The sequence below is a fragment of the Oryctolagus cuniculus genome, chromosome 10, assembly GCF_051225735.1.
Source record: "Oryctolagus cuniculus isolate XC-2025 breed Fujian yellow rabbit chromosome 10, ASM5122573v1, whole genome shotgun sequence".
Lineage (NCBI taxonomy): Eukaryota > Metazoa > Chordata > Mammalia > Lagomorpha > Leporidae > Oryctolagus > Oryctolagus cuniculus.
In genome coordinates, this window is record NC_142876.1 from 114,165,382 (window position 1) to 114,185,588 (window position 20,207).

Consider the following 20,207-nt stretch of genomic DNA (forward strand, 5'->3'; position numbering starts at 1 on the left):
TAATGTCATCGTTGATCTTGTTCCCTCGATTTCTGTGTTTATTGCTTGGCATGGTTAATTCTGTTTCCCTCACTGTGAGTTTTTTTTTTTTTTTTTTTATACCATGTCTGTGTTAAGTGGACTGCCTGCTGTTGGAGGAACCTTGGAGGCTTGAGATGGGTGTGGCCTGAGAGCTCTGCTTGGTTCTTCAGGGTTACAGGTGTGCAAAGGTGACACGCTCAGGTTATGCGTGGTAAATCTCTCTTTATTTATGTATTCATTTATTTTATTTTATTTTATTTTTTATTCGGGAGGTAAGTAATATTGCAAGGCTGAGCAGAATGGATGGTATTTAGCTTCAGCTGGCTTCTACCCAAAGAGTCTGTGCAGGCTCGGTTTCTCCTGTGGACTCCCACTGGGTTGCCTAGGCTACTCAATTGTAGCCTTAACTCTCCCCTTTTATTATGTATATCCCAGCTCTTTGTCTCTTGCTGGCCTTTGCAAGGTTGGCAGAGAGTGGAACTTGTCTGTACCAGTATGCCCCCACCTTTTTATTTATTTATTTATTATTTTTTCCTTCTCTCCTGTGGTCAGTCTGTTGAACTTTCCCGCTTCAATGCCCGCTTCCCTCTAAAATTCTGTCCGCCATTTCCCCGCCAATGTCTCCGGTTACTGAGCTCACCTCCGCTTCCAGCGCGGATGTGTGTACTCGGAGCCCTGGGCGTCCCTCCTCTACCCGAGAGGATTATTTTTAACTTTATTTTAATGAATATAAATTTCCAAAGTACAGCTTATGGATTACAATGGCTTCCCCCCACCCCCATAACTTCCCTCCTACCCGCAACCCTCCCCTTTCCTGCTCCCTGTCCCCTTCCATTCACATCAAGATTCATTTTCAATTCGAGATGAGAGGATTTTAACATTCCTTGTCTGGATTTTGAGGAGCGCTGGTTTTTTGTTGTTGTTGTTCTGTTGTGTTTTCCCGCATACTATTTCCTGAGCCCTTATGAGTATGAAGCTAACCGAAAATACATCTTTGTAAATAAAAATTAAGAATGAGAACAGGAGAGGGAGAAGGAAGAAGGGTGGGAGGGAGGGTAGGATGGGAAGTATCTCTGTGTTCCTGAATCCATAGGTATGAAATACATGAAATTTGTATACCTTAAATAAAATTTAAGAAAAAAAAAACCACGCCTGCTTATTTTTTTCTAAGGAAAGCTGCGGTTGTTACCGTGGCATTTACACAGGTAGGGCAGATGCTGTTAGGAAGGGCTATCAATTCTGGGCATGCTCAGATGGGCGCTCTCGCCTTGGCCCCCAAGCACAGGTGAGCGAGCCTGGGCGCAGAGCGTGGCGCCGAGGTAATTTGAAGGCCAGAGGCCTTGGGAGCCCAGGTGCTGGGGCAGGGGCGGGGCTCTGCTGGGCTGTGGGCCTAAGCTCCTCGCATGGCCAGGCCTGGCGCGGTGACCTTCTCTCCTCACCTGACCCTGGCTTCGCGAAGCCGCCGCCTGGAGGAGACTGCGACCTTCCGGGAGCGCTGCGTCCCGGCCTCCGCGGGACGGCCTCAGATGGCGAGGACTGGTGCGGTTTGCGCGGCACCCAGCGGAGGTGCCCGGGTAGGTGGCGATGACCCGGAGGGCTGGCGGGCTGGTGGCGGGGTCGCGCGGGCCGGGCGGGCTGCGGGCGGGTGGCGGGCTGCTGCATCGCGCAGGCCGGGCGGGCTTCGGGCACAGTTTCGCCTGCAGCCTGGGCTCCGCGCCGCCACGCGGGCAGCGAGCTGGGACCTGGCTCTCGCGGCCCGGGGCGGCCTGGGGGCTCAGCTCCCGGTGTCGCGGCTCCTGGGGCAGGGACGCAGCCTGGCGACACGGATTGCGCGGTTTGGCTGTGCCACGTCTGGACCAGGCCGAGGTGTTGACTTTCTTTTTTTTTTCTTTTCTTTTTTTAACTTTTATTTAATGAATATAAATTTCCAAAGTACGACTTATGGATTACAATGGCTTCCCCCCCCATACCGTCCCTCCCACCCACAACCCTCCCCTTTCCCACTCCCTCTCCCCTTCCATTCACATCAAGATTCATTTTCGATTATCTTAATATACAGAAGATCAGCTTAGTATACATTAAGTAAGGATTTCAACAGTTTGCTCCCACATAGAAACATAAAGTGAAAAATAATAGATGATTTTTTAAATGATGATGAAATCAGATCAGACCTATTGTCATGTTTAATCCCAGTGAGAGTCAAGTTGGGAATTGATAATTTCTTTTTTTTTTATTTTTTATTTATTTTTTTTTACAGAAGATCAGTTTAGTATGCATTAAGTAAAGATTTCAGCAGTTTGCACCCCTATAGAAACACAAAGTGAAACATATTGTTTGAGTACTCGTTATAGCATTAAATCTCAATGTACAGCACGCTAAGGACAGAGATCCTACATGAGGAGTAAGTACACAATGACTCCTGTTGTTGACTTTACCACTTGACACTCCTGTCTTTGGCATCAGTAATCTCCCTATGCTCCAGTCATGAGTTTCCAAGGCTATGGAAGCCCTCTGAGTTCTCCGACTCTTATCTTGTTTAGACAAGGTCATAGTCAAAGTGGAGGTTCTCTCCTCCCTTCAGAGAAAGGTACCTCCTTCTTTGAAGACCTGTTCTTTCCACTGGGATCTCACTCACAGAGATCTTTCATTTAGGGTTTTTTTTTTTTTTTTTTTTTTTTTTTGCCAGAGTGTCTTGGCTTTCCATGCCCGAAATAATCTCATGGGCTTTTCAGCCAGATCCGAATGTCTTTAGGGCTGATTCTGAGGCCAGAGTGCTATTTAGGACATCTGCCATTCTATGAGTCTGCTGAGTATCTCATTCCCATGTTGGATCACTCTCCCCTTTATTTATTCTATCGGTTAGTGTTAGCAGGTACTAGACTTGTTTATGTGCTCCCTTTGACTCTTAGTCCTTTCATTATGATCAATTGTGAAAATTGATCACTTGGACTAGTGAGATGGCATTGGTACATGCCACCTTGATGGGATTGAATTGGAATCCCCTGGTATGTTTCTAACTCTACCATTTGGGGCAAGTCAGCTTGAGCATGTCCCAAATTATACATCTCTTCCCTCTCTTATTCCCACTCTTATGTTTAACAGGGATCACATTTCAGTTAATTTTCAACACTTAAGAATAACTGTGTATTAATTACAGAATTAAACCAGTCATATTAAGTAGAACAGACAAAAAAAAACTAAGAGGGATAATGTATTAAGTTGTTCATTAACAGTCAGGGCTATGCTGATCAAGTCACCATTTCTCATAGTGTCCATTTCACTTCAGGAGGTTTCCTTTTTGGTGTTCAGTCAGTTGTCACCGATCAGGGAGAACATATGGTATTTGTCCCTTTGGGACTGGCTTACTTCACTCAGCATGATGTGTTCCAGATTCCTCCATTTTGTTGCAAATGACTGGATTTCGTTGTTTCTTACTGCGGTATAGTATTCTAAAGAGTACATATCCCATAATTTCTTTATCCAGTCTACTGTTGATGGGCATTTAGGTTGGTTCCAGGTCTTGGATTTTGTGAATTGAGCTGCGATAAACATTAGGGTGCAGACTTTCTGTAGTTCTGAAGGCTTGGGAGGCGCGGAGTGAGGTCGGTGGGCTCTGCTGCCAGCGTCACGTGGGTTTTGGGGCGCAGTGGCCAGGAGTCTCGATTCTTTAAAACGGTCGCACAGTGAGGGGATGGTCACTTCTAAAATTCGCTTTTAACCAGCACGGTTTAATATTCCATGTATTTGAGAGGGAGAGCAAGAGGGGGGAGGAGTTGAAGGAGCCACCATCCCCTGGCCATATCCCGCAATGTTCCCAAAGACCTGGGTGTGGGGCAGCCAGGGCCTGGAAATGCAGTCCAGGTCTCCCCCGTGAGTCGCTTGAGCCATCACAGCTGCCCCCAGGTCTGCGTGGGCAGGAAGCTTGGAGTCAGCAGTCCACGCTGCCCTCCAGAGTGGGACACCCGTGTTGACCACCAGGCTGAGCACTTGCTCCTTGGCTCCGAATTTCCCATGGAGAAGGTCTGTAACTGGGTAAATTGGGGAGAGTAACCTAACTGAGAACTTTGCCTGCTGTGGTTGCATTTCAGGATATTTAGGAATTGGTTCCCAATAGGACAAAACCTTTTGATTGCTAGATTCCCAGCCAATGCCACTGACTTCTCCAGGTGAAAGGGCTTCCTTCAGACAGGTGCGTCTCATGGGGTGTGCTCCTGTGGCTGGGTTACTAGTTACAGCTCCTTTTAGCCTTCAAAATGCCTATGATACGTTTTGGTATTACAGAACCGCATTTCAAGCAAAGAGCTTTATTTCTGTTAATGTGTTTTTAATCGTCTTTCATTGTGCTATTATAATCACTATAGCTTTGCAGTATATTTTAAGCCACATACTGTGCTCTTTGTTCTGTTGGATTGTTTTTGCTGTTGGGTCTTTCATGCATCAGTGAAGAAGCAAAGTGACTCCATTTTAAAACAATAAAAAAAGCAGCCTCTGTTACCCATAGCAGACCTGGGTCCTTGTAAAAGCAGGCCTTCAGGCATTCTGGAGATATCAAAGCTTACCAGGGACAGGTAGCTTGGTAGACCAAGGACAGCAAAGCAGAGATTGCTAAAGAAAGTCACTCCCTGCGCCCAAAGCTTCCGTGCTGTTAGCCCCCGCTGTAACTCCCTGTACCCAGAGCTTCCATGCTGTATGTAACTCTTTTTTCCTGCTGATGTAGCCCTTTTTTCCTTTAAAAACTCTCCCAAAGACAGGGGCCTCACTGGGGCCTCACTCCTTCCTCCGCTGTGCCGTTTGGTTGGATGGGGTCCCTGTCGTGGCTTGTACTCCCAAATAAACCTTGCTTTTGCAGTTTGGTGTGATCGAGTCTCTGGGGGTCTCTGCGGGGATCTAATGATCTGGGAACAACCTATTTTTTGGTGCCCAACATCAGTAGTGTTTCTGGTTCTCTGGAATGTGCCCTTGGTAATTTGATGGAGATTGCATTGTGTCTGCATGTCAGTTTATATAATACGGACTTATAAATGGTACTTACTCTTCCATTCCCTGCATATGGGAAGTTGTTCTATTTCTTCATGTCCTCTTCAATGCCTGTCACTAGTGCTTCATAGTTGTAATTGTAGAGATCTTCTGCAGTACATTTGTTTTACAGTAAATTTGTTGAAAATTATTATCTTTTTAAAAGATTTATTAATTTGAAAGCAAAGTTAAAGAGAGGGAGAGACAGGAAAAGAGAGCTCTTCCATCCGCTGGTTCACTCTTTAGATGGCCACAATAGTCAGGGCTGGAGCAGGCTGAAGCCAGGAACCAGGAGCTTCATCTGGGTTTCCTAGATAGGTAGCAGTGGCCCAAGCACCAGGACCATGTTTTGATGTGTTCCCAGGGACATTAGAAGGAAGCTGGGTAGGAAGTGAAAGTAGCTGGGGTATGCACCAATGCCCATACATGATGCCAGCATCACAGGTGGTGGTAGTTTTATCTGCTACACCATAACATGGGCCCCTTAATTATATTTTAATGACTATAATGATATCTGCTCTATCACTTCTCGGCCTTTTGGCTAAGATCAAGTGTAGCATCTGCTCTATGGTGATGTCTTCTCCCTAGTTCTGACTGGTGATCCATTCCTTTCTCCCATGTATTGATTCTAACAAGGATTTTATTTTCATCCTTGTAAAGATGATTGGCTTAATTTCTCTGTCAGTTTCTGAAAGTAGAAGCTCAGATAACCATCCAGGGACTGCTCTTTGTTGGAATACCATTTGATATTATCTATTTTCTTCTATGCAGTGCTTAGGCATCACACACATTGTGACATAGGTTTGCCATTTTGGGTCATTTACACAATTTCTGATTTCCCTTGGGATTGTTAGACAGCTGTGTTTTTTAGAAATGCAGAGATTCATTCACAAATGTTTGAGACTTCTCAGGATTCCTTTAGTTACTGATAGCTATTTGATTACCTTGTAGTTAAAGAATCTCACTTGTGTTAGTCAGACTTTGAGACTTAGAGCTGGCTGCAGGACCAGAACATGGCCTATTACCACAACTACATATCTCATCCCAGGTTAGGTGTCCCAGCTTTAAGTGAATGATATCAATGCATCGGCACATGCTGCAGCAGCTCTATGTGTCAGATGACAACAGTGACTATGGGGCTAAAATTTCCTTAAAAGTAAACAAACTGAGCATTTTAGTGGTTGCCTCCTACTTTCTGCCAAAGATCAAAGAGGTCATTTTATATCTGATGAGAATATTGAGTGATGAGACAGTGGTGCAGTGGGTAGGTGTGATAATGAAAACCCAGGTGTGCTTTTTCTTGTACCTAAAGCAGGTCAGCGAGTGCTGGACCTCATGGTGGTCATGCATCATCTCAACTCCTGTTTCACTCACGCTGCAGATGGGAGAACAGCTGTGCCCTTGCCTCCTTCCTTTGTATTTGAGCTCTGTCACTCACAGGGCCACAAGCACCTGCTCTGGGTCCTGTGACTGGGTCCACAGTCAATTCCCCAGTGTTTCCTATGCCCCTTTCTTGTCCTTCTATCCTGTGTATGTCCTCAGATCACATCTCCATCTTGAAAACTCACATGTGTTTAGTCACTTAAAGTTTGTAACTCAGGACAAGCTCTAGTTATTATGCATCTGATTTGAATTGGACTCTTGGGTTTACCCAATACTTGTTGTAGGGTTAAGTTACCTATTTTTTACATGTCAACATGCAACAACATAAGTAGTTTAACAGAAAAAACCCTGAACTCCATAAATATCTGTGAACCTGGAGAGCACATCTTGTACACAACCATTAATCATTTTGAGGTCAAATATTTACTCATCTAAAGACATGTTAATTATTGAACAGTTTTTTAAATATTTAAGGTATCCAGATTTCATGCAATTTCCATGTACAGATTCAGGAACCTAATGATAATTTCCACCCTATCCTCTCTCTCACCTCTCCTCCTACCCTTCTTCTCCATCCTCTCCAGTTCTCATTCTTAAATTTAACAAATATCTACGTTAGCTTTATACTTATATGTCAAAAAACACTATGTACATTAAGGACAGAGATCCTACATGAGGAGTAAGTGCACAGTGACTCCTGTTGTTGACTTTATGTGCTGTACACTGAGGCTTAATGCTATAACGAGTACTCAAACAGTATATTTCACTTTGTGTTTCTATGGGGGTGCAAACTGTTGAAATCTTTACTTAATGTACACTTAACTGATCTTCTGTTAAAAAAAAAAAAAGAAACTATCAATTCCCAACTTGACTCTCACTAGGATTAAACATGACAATAGGTCTGATCTGATTTCATCATCATTTAAAAAAAATCATCTATTATTTTTCACTTTATGTTTCTGTGTGGGAACAAACTGTTGAAATCCTTACTTAAGCTATACTAAGCTGATCTTCTGTATACTAAGATAATCGAAAATGAATCTTGATGTGAATGGAAGGGGAGAGGGAGTGGGAAATGGGAGGGTGGTGGGTGGGAGGGACGGTATGGGGGGGAAAGCCATTGTAACCCATGAGACGTACTTTGGAAATTTATATTCATTAAATAAAAGATAAAAAAAAAACACTATGTAGAGTTCAACAAATAGTATGAAGAAAAAAACCACTGTTCCTCAAAGTCGAGAGAAGGGCTACGAAAAATTATTGAATCTCAAAGTGTAAATTTCACTCCTATAGATGACATTTAAGTACTGTATTGGTTATTCCAGATCAGGGAAATCATAAGGTATTTGCCTTTTTGGGACTGGATTATTTGACTAAGAATCGTAGTTTCCAGGTGCATCCATTTTGTTGCAAATGACAGGATTTCATGGTTTTTTTTATTGCTGTGTAGTGTTTCATAGTGTGTATGTATCATAATTTCTTTATCCAGTCTTCATTTGGTAGACATCTGGGTTAAATGCATATCTTGGCTTTTGTGAATTGAGCTGCAGTGAACATAGGTGTGCAGATATCTCTTTAATATGCTGATTTATCTTCATTTCGTTAAATATTCAGGGGTGGGATGGTTGGGTCATTCAACATTGGTTGTATCAGTTTACATGTCACCAGCTGTGGAGTGGTTACCTTTCCCACCACATCCTTGCCAGCATTTGTTGATTGTTGATGTCTGTATGACAGGCATTTTAAATGGGGTGATGTCAAATCTCTTTGTGCTTTTCATTTACATCTCCCTGATGGCTAGTGATCCTGAGCATTTTTTTATGTGTCTTTTGGCCATTTGAGTTTTGCCTCTTGAAAAAATACTTACTTAATACCTTTACCCATTTCTTGGCTGGATTGTTGTGTTGTTGAAGTTGAGTTTCTTGAGCTCTTCATAGATTCTGGATATTAATCCTTTTTCAATTGGCATGTTGGCAAATATTTTCTCCCATTCTCTCAGTTGATTCTTCACTTTGCTGAGTATTTCTGCAGTGCAGAAGCTTCTTAGTTTGATGTAATCCCATTTGTTAATTTTGACTTTGACTTCTTCTGCTTCTGTGGTCTTTTCCAATCAGGACATTGGCATAGGAAAAGACTTAAGAGTTTCTCCAGTGTTCTCTAGTAATCTGATGGTAGCAGGTTGTAGATTTAGGTCTTTGATTCACTTTGAGTGGACTTTTGTGTAAGGTGGAGGTCCTGCTTCATTTTTCTGTATGTGGAAATCCAGTTTTCCCAGCACGATTTGTTGAAGAGACTGTCCTTGGTCCAGGGAATAGTTTTAGCTCCTTGTTTGAATATAAGTTGGGTGTAGATGCTGGATTGATACCTGGCGTTTCTGTTCTGTTCCATTGGTCTATGTAGCTGTTTTATTTTAACTAGTACCAGGCTGTTTGAATTAGAACTTCCTTGTAGTAAGTCTCAAATTTGGTGTTGTGATGCCTGTGGCTTTGTCTTTGCTGTATAAGATTGCTTTAGCTATCCAGGGTCTCTTGTGTTTTCATATGAATTTTACCATTGGTTTTTCTAGATCTAAGAGGAATGTCATTGGTATTGTGATTGGGGTTACATTGAATCTGTAAATTGCTTTTGGCAGTATGCACACTTTGATCATACTGTTTCCTCTGTGCTTTGAGCCCTGGACTCTGGAGCTTGTGATACACTGAGAGGCTGAGCACACCTCAGCGTCATAGATGGGTGCTGAGCCCCTGTCAGTCCTCCAGCCAGGCTCAACATCAGTGGGGAATGTGGATGTTTTTTTTCATCTGGTAAAATCCCTGGATCACATGTGTGCAGAATACCAGCACGACCCTGCTTGTTTCACAATCATGTTGGACATTTACAAGAGTTTCTTCAGCTGGGACTAACATTGGAAAGGCTGCCTCTCCCCATCTGTTGCCAGATGAGTGCATGGGAATTGCTGCCATTGCCTGTGCTGATGAGATGGCGACTGTCCCTGAAGCAGCTGCTTCAAAATGGCACCCACCCTCTGGCAGCTGGTTGATGTACGCTGTTGTTAGGGTTATGGGAAGAGAGAGATGTGCCCCTATTCTTCTCTGCTGGTTGAGTAAGAACTGTGTTCCCCTCAGGGCTGTGGACTGGACTCCAATTGGAGTCTGCTGTGTCACTGCAGCTGTAACTACAGCTGGGCTGGGCTGCTGCACTCTGATCTCATCTTGATCTCCAGAGCTGGTGCTTTCTGCAGCTCAGGGCTATTGGGTTCGTTTGTTTTGTGCATGCTTGTTGCGGTGCCTGTGCAGCCTGCACAGAGATCCACAGCATCGCTCTTCCTTCCACAGAATCTACACTGTGGTTGTCCCTCCAACTATCCCATGAGAATGCACAGTCTCCACTTTTTTTTTTTAACTTTTATTTAATGAATATAAATTTCCAAAGTACGGCTTATGGATTACAATGGCTTCCCCCAATACCGTCCCTCCCACCCACAACCCTCCCCTTTCCCACTCCCTCTCCCCTTCCATTCACATCAAGATTCATTTTCGATTATCTTAATATACAGAAGATCAGCTTAGTATACATTAAGTAAGGATTTCAACAGTTTGCTCCCACACAGAAACATAAAGTGAAAAATAATAGATGATTTTTTAAAAACCATTTTCTCCTAGCCTAGAAAAGACTGCCCTGTTCCTATTCTTTCTTGAAATCAGGCATTAATGAAAAATTAAACACTTGCATGCCTTTCCAACATGGATTTGAAAAACTGGATCATTCGCTTTTCACTACTGATGAACAACAAAGGTCCAGTGGTGGCATAGCCATTGCACACCAACAAATGGATGCACAGGCAAACTGGGTCGCTGTTCCACCACATCCCTGAGGAGGAGTACACAATGCAGTCCATCAAGTACAGGAGCACAAAGATGATCATGAGCAGCAGGATGGTCTGGGTGGCCCTGTGCTCTGGGGAGGCTCTTGGAGAGAGGCTGGTGCTGTGAAGATGCTGGGACCGCCTCTGTGCCTGCACAGGAGAGTCACCAGGTACCCACTTGAGATGGCCATGAGCCCTAAGAGGGAGGCATCCCAGAAGATCCACAATATGGAAAATGTGTACCTGGAAAGTAGCTCAGGGGCCAAAGATAGTAGGATTGAGTGACAAACATAAGACTGTGGGATGTACAATTTTTTGGTGTCAACTGTGGAGGTTAAGAAATGAGCGCTGATGGACAAATTGAAGACCCATAGGAAGAGAAACCCACACATGTTTTGATGTGAGGATGTGTGCTGAAACTTTGCTAAACAGGAGCTCCTGGGGCTGAGGGTGACAGCCTGGAGGACACTCAGCAGGCAGGTGGTGCTCAGGGAGATGCTCCGTGTCACCTGGTACAAGTAGATGACAACTTTACACATGATGTCATCCCATACCTCCTGAGACTCAAAAATGTCTGTGGCTATGACCCCCACAGTGATCAGCATCAGCAGGTGGATGAGGGCCAGGTGCCCAATGGTCAGGTTGGTGGGCCTGGGCCTGTGCTTGAGAAAGAACGAGAGGATTTGGAAGAGAAGGAAGGCATTGGCTATGATCCCAATGCTGACTTCAGGATAAAAAACATTCCTTACAGCAATAAAACTAGAAAATAAATCTTTTTGCTCATTTTTAAAGGAGAAAAACATAGAGTAAGTCTGTTGAAAAAGTAAGAAAAAAATGGTTAATCTCGAGTATTACTTCATTTATCAGTTGTGACCACAGCTACTGTTCATGGAGATATCTGGATTAATCTCTGTACATCCTTTTTCACTTGGGAATACTTCAGTCTACCTCAGACTATCTTGGAAGCCACTGTGTTCCTAGCTGCACACCTGCCCATCATGATTGGAGCGTACAGCCCTTTCTGGACTCCCACAGGACCTGGACAATAAAGTGGTCACTAGATTAAAGGTTGTTTCATGATTTTTACCTTACTTTTAGTTTTTCACCTGAAGGGCAGTGAGTTCCTTCCGTTTGCATCTGCAGAATCCTCATAAAGTTCTGGATCCACAGTAGGAATGAACTCTCATAAGAATTTTAGGAAAGTAGGAATGAGATATTCATATGCAGTAAGTGGCAAGGGTCTGTCTATGCATGGAACTGTCTTACGTCTCTGTTAGGTTTATATTCAGTTATTTCCAGAGAAATTTTCTTAACACTTGAGAGTTAACATAAATGTGAGTTAGTGTGTGCTCTGAATTTAATTGTATCACCTGACGTTCACTCAACATGTGATGCTCTGTATGGGTAAGCGTGTCCCTTATTAGAGATGCTGTGTGTGCAAGGGTGTTACATATGTGTGTGAACAGGTGCAGGTCCTGTTACATACATGTGAGAACAGGTATATGTCCTGTTACATACATGTGTGAACAGGTGCAGGTCCTGTTACATATGTGTGTGAACAGGTGTAGGTTCTATTACATACGTGTGTGAACACGTGCGGGTAACAATAGTCTCTGCAGAAACTGCAGGCACTGCTGTCCCTGTGATGGTCTCCTCCTCTCACCTTGAGAGAGTGCTGTCCCCTCATATTTTTTAATAGAAAGCTTTTATTTAATAAATACAAATTTCATAAGTGCACCTTTTGGATTATAGTGGTTGTTCTCTAATTTGCCTGCTCTGTCCTTGCCTGGAGGAGCAGGGGGAAGTGAACACCACAGTAGCAGGCTCTGAACACCTTCTGTTCCATGGTTCCTTCCTGCTCCATTCCTGCCTCATAGAAACCACAGTGGATATGTTCACAGTCTATGTAGACGGATGATTCTTTTCTACAGAAATGATGATGGGACACAGTTCTAAACAGTCTTTTGTGTCTTTCCTGTACCTAAAAAGAAACTCAACTGTTTACTATGTATCTATTTCACATAAGCTAGGCAAAATATTCTGATAGTGTTTTAAAATAATAACATTTAATAAAAAATAATTTAAGGTAATTCTTTAGAAAATTGCATAAAATTACTAGGAAAGGAAAATCTCCTTTTTCTCTCCATCTCTCTGTAACCCTTCCTTTCAAGTAAATTAATTAATCTTTAAAAACCATCAAAGTTCTATACTTCTATTTTCTTATATATTGAAATATTTGAGGATTTCCCTTAAGTTATTGGAAATAGGTATAAATGTCTAAAATCTTGTTGTTTTTTTTTTTTAAATTTGAACTACATATATATGAAAGGTCTTTAAAACTTAAAGTGCATATAGAATATGTATAGATTTCAACATATTCTGTTTAACCAAAATATGGTTACCTTTTAATTCTGTGGTCCTCGCATGCTTTGAAGTTCTCTTGGGTGTACTGTGCTTTAACTCAGATTTAAAAATATAACTGTATCTGATATAAGTATGGACATATAATATTAGAACACTGATCTGCCAGCTTCCTCATTATTGGTAAGTTGGGGTTGGTGGACAACAGAAGTTGAGTGTTTGTCGGGGCGTGTGTAAGAAAAGGCAGGACAGACAATGCCACAAAGTAGGGATCATATCAGGAAGTACCATTCTCATGGATCATTCTTCAAACCACTGGAAAAGCCTTGCTTTGCCTTTGGAAGAAATTCCCCAGAAGGAGCTGGAAGACATCTCCTTCTTTCCCAGGGTAGTGATCAGGAAGAAGACACATTTGGATGCATCCAGGGCACCCACTGATGGTGTCTCTGTGGAGGATCAGGAGAGACGGCTGAAGACAGGAGTGTTCTCCCCCAGCTGTGTCCTCACAGTGCTGAGTGCACACTGCAGCTGTCATTGCCAGATGTTTACATTTTTATTTTATGCACTTATTGAAAGGAAGCTAAATATATCTAATACCTGGTACTGTGTTATTTTATGAGAAAACATTCCTTAAGATGTGAACATTTCAGAAAAGAAAGTGTAGAAATGCTGTCAGCTAGTTCTCCCCAGCTGTGCCTGCTCACACAGCCCTGAGTAGCACACATGGAGTAGGAGAGTAGAGGATGGTACAGAAGTCTTTGCATAGCAGGAGAAGCCAGTAGACCCTCCTCCAGCACAGCTCCTAGGAATGGCAATGCTGACACCACACCTGCTCTCCTGATGCACCAAGCCCAAAATCTATTTTCCACACAGGAGACAGCAACCTGCCCTCAGAGAGACCTGAAGTTCTGAATACAGTGACATAAAGCACAGGCAAATCCTGTGGAAGAAAGTCCTGAAGAGTTCTCACTCGCACAGGTTGCACCATGGGAGAGGAAGGGAAAGGCTAAGTGAGCAGGTTAGGAGAACAAAACATGCACAGAATAAGAAAGTCAACAGGAAATCAGCATTTCACTGAATGCTCACTGCCAGGAGTTGGCAGAACTGATCGTGAAGGCTGATGCTCCGTGAGCAAATTAGCAATGTTAGGACTGTGTGCCACCCCAGTAAACAGCAGTCACTTCTGACACTGCATTTACCCCAGTCAGGCAGTCTTACCACACACTGCACCATCAGATGGGCCAGGCACAAGGTGTTACTGATCATGTCAATGCACCCGAGCCAGTGAACAGGAGAGAACTGGCAGTGGTAACAGGATGAGGAAAACCCTCTGCAGGCCCCAGTGCGGGCTTTCTGCCTAGGAGTTAATAGGTGGACAGAGACAGGGTGAGGGAGGAAGAGAGGGAGGGCGTGTCAGTTCTGTCACCTGGAGCATAAGCATGGTCCTGCATCTCTCTCAGGACTGCATTAATGGATATGAACTAGGATTCATGTCTGCTCATTCTAATGTGCCTTGGATATATGAAAGAGCTCACCTTTGTTTGTTGTTACCATAGTTTGTCTTCACCACATGGTCGGCATAAAAGCTCTCTGGTGGGTGGCACTGACCACACATGGTGCATGTATGTTAGGGACTGTGTGTGTATGGAGCTGCATGTTCTCTTCGTGTACAACTCGAGCTGGAGGGTTATGAGATCTATGAAAAAACAGCTGACAGCAGCCAGCAGAGGCAAAGTTCCCCCAAAGTATCCTCCTAACAAAAAAGAATGATTACTTAGCATTTTTCTGTTCTAGTAAATCATGATATGTATATAGCAGGCACAACATTTCTTGTATCATCAGTATATCAAATTGGGGGAAAACTTAAATCAAGCATGGGCATCAAGGAATATGAAACTATTTCTTTTAGAATTTCTTTCTAACAAAATTTCCTCAGTATTTTATTAAATGTTAAAAGTTTAGTTTCTACTTTTTAATTTTATATTAACTTTTATTTAATAAATATAAATTTCCAAAGTACAGCTTTTGGATGATTTCTTCAGTATTTATCATCAGTGATACACGAGAACTTTTTCATGGATAGAGTAGTTATTAGGACACTTATTTCTGACATACTGTTATTCTAAAATTCAGAGAAAGGGAGAATTAAGTGTCCTATCTTCATCACTCCATTGTCATTCAGTGTAGTGGAGCCTCATTTCCCCATCCTCTAGTTTGGACTTGCTGCACATCCCGAGAGCTGACTTCATCAATCTGAACTGTGTGAAATTGCAGCCAGGACAAGAAAGCCCTCTGTGAGAACACACTGGGAGGAAGCAGAGGGATAACTTTTATCAAACATTCCCATTTGCTAAAAAAGGCTTAAGGTACTTTTCAGGACAAACTTTAAAGTGGTGTAAAATGACAGCTCAGTGTCCTGCAGATGAAAGAATAAAGCTGATAACTGAATGGAAACTGAGAATTCCACTTGTCCCACGTGGGGTGTGGTTAGAAACAAGAACTGTCGTAGTAAGAAAATGGTTGGAAAATGTGCACTTCGTCAAGAGATAAACCAAGGTAGTGGATGTCATGTCACGGAAAGAAATGAATGTGAAACTGAAATTGATCAGTTGACTGTTTCATATGGGAAAATGTGCTAATTTTATGGGTTTCCAAATTAAAAGAGCAAATATCCCGAGAAGTAAATGTTCTCACTGGATCAGAGAGAACACTGCTGAGCTGTGGAGGACTGTTGGAGCCCACGTCTCCTCTGAGGCTGCTGCAAACTTCATTGTAGCCACATTTGCACCCATTCACACCCTGCCTAGGAACCACCGCACCCTGATTGCCCATCCATGGAATAATGAGCCACTTACCCAGGGTGACAGCTGGGGGATTCCATGCACCTGAGAGCACCCTGCAGGGTTTTAAGGAAAAGACTCTCTGATCTCATCTCTCTGTGGATCTTCATTGTGGTTTCTGGGGAAAGGTGATGGATCCCACTGGGAGCACAGAACACAGAATCCCCAGTGGAACCTGTCATCTGTCTCTCCATTTTCCTGTATTAACCCCTGGATAATAGCAATCTGGGGAGAGGTGAGCTCAAAACTTTCTTCTGAGTTTCCTGACACTTGAGTGAGGGTCAGAAGGGGCCCAGCCCTGTAGACAACACCAATTTCTCCCAGTTTTATCCTGAGAGCCCCTTAGTCCAAACCATTCAACAGCACAGTGCCCCTTCCCCTGGCTGAGAGACCCCTGGTTTCCTCCATGACTTCCCTGATGCTGAGGGTCCCCTCCATTCATTCTGGGGGTGGCCTGGTCAAGGCATCCATTCATACACACAGCACCTGGTTTCTGTGTGGCATTAGACACATATTCTATGATATCCAAGCTCTTAGTTTCAGTTTTCAAGCTCTGTCTCAGATCAACTAAGATAGAAAAAGATCTACGATGGCAGTGGGTGAAAACAAATTCCTTTGGAGACAGTTTTGTTTTTTGGTGACCTAGTGACCCCTGCTGTGTCCCTGTATGTGATGCAAGTATGCAGCCCCTGTCTGGTGATGGCCCAGACCCTGCAGGAGACGAAGCTCACACTCCTGCCCTCCGTGCACCGTGTGGCTGATGTGCTGAGAAGTCCATGCCCTGAGCCCTCCAGCGCAAGGAAAATGAGGACAGAGTGATGATGGAACAGAGTGGGGGAGCCAGGATTCCCTGGCATTGAAGGAGCCCCAGGCTTTAGATGTGATTGTGCTCCCAAAATAGAGATGTCATACAGTTTGATCTGAAGCAACCCTGTGTTCACGTATTTAAATTCGTTAGGAAGGGAACACTTAGAAAAGTGTCTGTTCAACAGTTCAGTGCATTAAAAGCAAAATGCCCAGGAAACAGTGTTGCTCACCCAGCTTGTCCACCAAGCAGAGCAGTGAGACTGTGGGTTTAATACAACATGTGTCCATCCATAGCCTGGGCTCACTCGGGCTGTGATGGGTGAGATCCACCACCCCATTCTGCCTTGGCCTTTTCTGATCAGGGATATGTCTCATTAGGTCCATGGCTGCTGACCTGACAGACTCAGTGGCCATGGAACCCATAGGCGTGGTGACCCCTATGCCAGGCATGAAGTCCTGTTCTCCCTCTGCACATCCAGTTGTCTCAGCAGCTGGCAGAGTGGGCTTTTACTCCAACAACCACCTGCCAACAGTAATTATTAGAAGCCTACATTGGCTTATTTTTGAGTTTGGACAGTTTTTTCTCTGTCACTCTGCTTTTTTAAGGGTTGAATGACTTTATACCTTACTATGACATACATGGCTGATACCAGATTCCTCATTGCAAGACTTTGATGGAGCAGACAGAGGAGTGAGCACCAGGACATCTGTGGGCTGAAAATGTGCTCACAGATGAGCACCACAGTGCACCTGCTCCAGTCACTCATAGCCTTTGGGCAATCTGGACGAAGTTTTCTTAAAATTGTGTATTTTCTTAATTTGAAAGGCAGAGAAAGATCTGCCATCTACTCGATCACTCCTCAAATGCTTGTAATAGTTTAGGCTGGTTGAGGCAGAAGGCAGGACCTGGAACTCAGTCCTTGTCTCCTTTGTGGGTCACAGGGATCTACTTGCATGAGCTGTCACCTGCTTCTCAGCAGGAAGCTAGAATTGGAAACAGAATGAGAATGCAAGCCCTGTTTTTCTGACATGGGTTGCAGATGTCCCAACTGATTTCTTTTTTATTTTCATTTCAAAGGCAGAGTTACAGAGAGGGGGGATACGGAGAGGGGGTGGTGGCAGGGGAAGGAGGAGATCAGTTGGCTGTATATGTGTATTTTCATTTCCATGGTCTGTCTTCTCTTCCACTGGTCTACCTGTCTGCTTTGATTACTGCAGCTTTACAGTACCTCTTATGATCAGGTAATGTGATGCCTTCTGCTGTGTCCTTTGCATTCAGGAATGCCTGACTGTTGGGGCCTTTCATTCCTACTTACACATTTAGTATTTTTCTTTTTCTAGTTCTGTGAAAAACATCAGTGTTACCTTAGGGAGTGGGTTGAATCAATAAATCAGTTTGTACAGTATGGATTTTTCTGATATATATTGCTTAAATCCATCAATTCTTTGTATCCTTTTCACATTCATTTGCCAATGTAATATAGCTTTCATTGTAAGGCCTTTTATACCTAAGATTTATGCTATTTTATTTTTTGTAGTGTGTGGAAATGGTATTGTTTACTTTTTCAGATAACTTGTCATTCATGTGTAACAATGATATTGATTTTTGTACAATTACATAATATCCTGCAACTTGCTGTATTTCTGAGTTTTAACTGCTTTTGGTGGTGTGCATAGGTTTTCCATAGATAATGTCATGTTATCTGCATGTGTGTGCACACATATACACACACTTGAAAAGTTTTTGAAAAATGGAATTCAAAGTTTGTTTTTGCTGAAATCCATGCATTGCTTTTGTCACGTGCTTTTCTGTGAATGTTTTGAACACCCCTTACAAAGCTGCTCTGAATATCCACCTACACATTTGTTTGAACCCATCTTCTACTGCTTTCACAGGCCATAGCAGAGAGCTGGATCAGAAGAGGAGAAACCAGGGTTAGAACCAGTGCCCATATGGGATGCAGGTGCTTCAGGCCAGGGCTTTAACCCACTGCACCACAGCACTGGCCCTGATAAAGTTGTTTTTTGAAAAATATATTTATTATTATATAAAGAGAACAGATTTCATTGCAGTTCTTAGATGCAAGTCTAATAATATAATGATAGTTCTTTTCCTCTCCTTCCAATTTTTTTTAAGTTTTGCATTAACATTTTCAGTTTACTTTACAATCGTGGGCTTACTGCTCCACTAAATGAAGAGTATAGCAAAAGTGAAAAACAGAAAGACTTGTGCTAAGCAGGAATATAGGCAAGGGCTATAAATAGTAATTAGATCCAAGATGTCAGTTTCACTCATATATGTAATGTTTTTCAAGGGCACTCCATATGTTAGCTACCACATATCAGAGAATACTGGTCACATTAGTCTTTTCAGATTTGATGATATTTCACTAAGCATAAAAGCATCCAGTTGCACTAATTTTCTTGTAAAAGACAGGATTTCACTTTTAAGGCTGAGAAGTATTCAATCGTGTATATGTAACAAATGTTCCTTACCCAGTCACCAGTGTATGGACACATAAGTTGATTGTGTGTCTTAGCTATTGGGAATTGAGCTGCAGGAAACATTTGCATGCTGATTGAATGTCCTTTCGGTAAATTCCCAGGAGTACGATAGCTGGATCATGTGTTAGATAGATATTCAAGTCTCAGGAAGTTCAGTACTGTCTTTCATACTGTTTGTACTAGTTTACATTCCCACATATGGTTAATTAGGGTATATTCCCCCCACCCCATGTCCTCATGAGCATTATTGCTTTTGATTTCTACCGCTGGGATTTTGATTTGCATTTCTGTGATGGCTAGTGATCCTGGGAAGTTTTTCATGTGTGTTGGCCAGTTGGATTTCATCCTTGGAAAATTGTTCATGTCCTTTGTCCATGTCTTAACTGGATTGTTTCCTTAGTTGTCGTTGTTGAGTTTGTTGAGCTCTTTCTATATCCTGCATATTGATCCTTTATAAGATGCACAGTTTGAAAATATGTTCTATTCTGTTGGTTGCCTCTTCACTTTGTTGAGTGTTTCCTTGGCTATACAGAAGCTTCTTAACTTGAAGTAATTCTATTTGTCTATTTTTGTTTCTGTTGCCTGTGCTTCTCTGGTCTTATCTAAAAAGTCTTTGCCTGGGCCTCTATATTGCAGCATTTTCACCTATTACTTTGATGGTTTCAGGTCTTGGGTGTAGGTCCCTTGATGCACCGTGAGTTGATTTTTACATAGGATGTAAGGGAAGGGTGTTGTTTTCTATTTCTGCATATAGAGGTCCAGTTTTCCAACACCATTCGTTAAAGAGACTCCTCTTTGTCCAGAGAATGACTTCAGCTCATTTGTCAAAGGTTAATTGGCTGTAGGTACATGGAGTAATTTCTCGGGTTTATATGCTGTTCCATTTGTATGTGTATCTGTTTTTGTGTCAGTCCCAGCCTATTTTGATTCTGACAGCCTTGTAGTATCTCTTGAAATCAGAAATTGTTATGCCTTGGTTTTGTTTTTGTGTTTTAAGAATGCTTTAGATTTTTAGGGTTTGTTTTGTTTCCATATGGCTTTTAAGATTGTTTTTTTCCAGATCTGGGAATGTTCTCAGTATTTTGATTGGGATTTCACTGAATCTGTAAAGTGCTTTGGGTTATATGGACATTTTGAAGATAGTCTTCCAACTCACAAGCATGGAAGATTTTTCCATTTTTATGTCTTCTAATTCTTTCTTTAATATTTTATAATTTTCATTTTAGACATCTGTCATATGTTTGGTTAAATTCATCCCAAGGAATTTAAATTTTTAGCTACTGAGCCTGCAGTTCATTTCTCAGTCATGACATTTTTGTGTATACAAATGCTAATGATTTTTGCATGTTGATTTTATAACCTAAAAGTTTGCTAAACTCTCTTAGGAGCTCTAATAGTTTCTTAGTGGA

The 20,207-nt window shown here is 42.6% G+C and overlaps 1 protein-coding gene, 1 non-coding gene and 1 pseudogene across 3 annotated transcripts in view; 2 read left to right on the top strand and 1 right to left on the bottom strand.

Moving 5' to 3' along the window:
- LOC138846706 (uncharacterized) overlaps window positions 1-20,207 on the top strand; it is a 480,670-nt gene that overhangs the window by 247,889 nt on the left and 212,574 nt on the right. The window lies entirely within an intron of this gene.
- On the top strand, window positions 5,559-5,748 carry LOC127492500 (U2 spliceosomal RNA). Its single transcript, XR_007922029.2, has one exon. It is a non-coding gene; the product is annotated as a U2 spliceosomal RNA (small nuclear RNA).
- On the bottom strand, window positions 10,139-11,088 carry LOC149124434 (vomeronasal type-1 receptor 90-like; annotated as a pseudogene).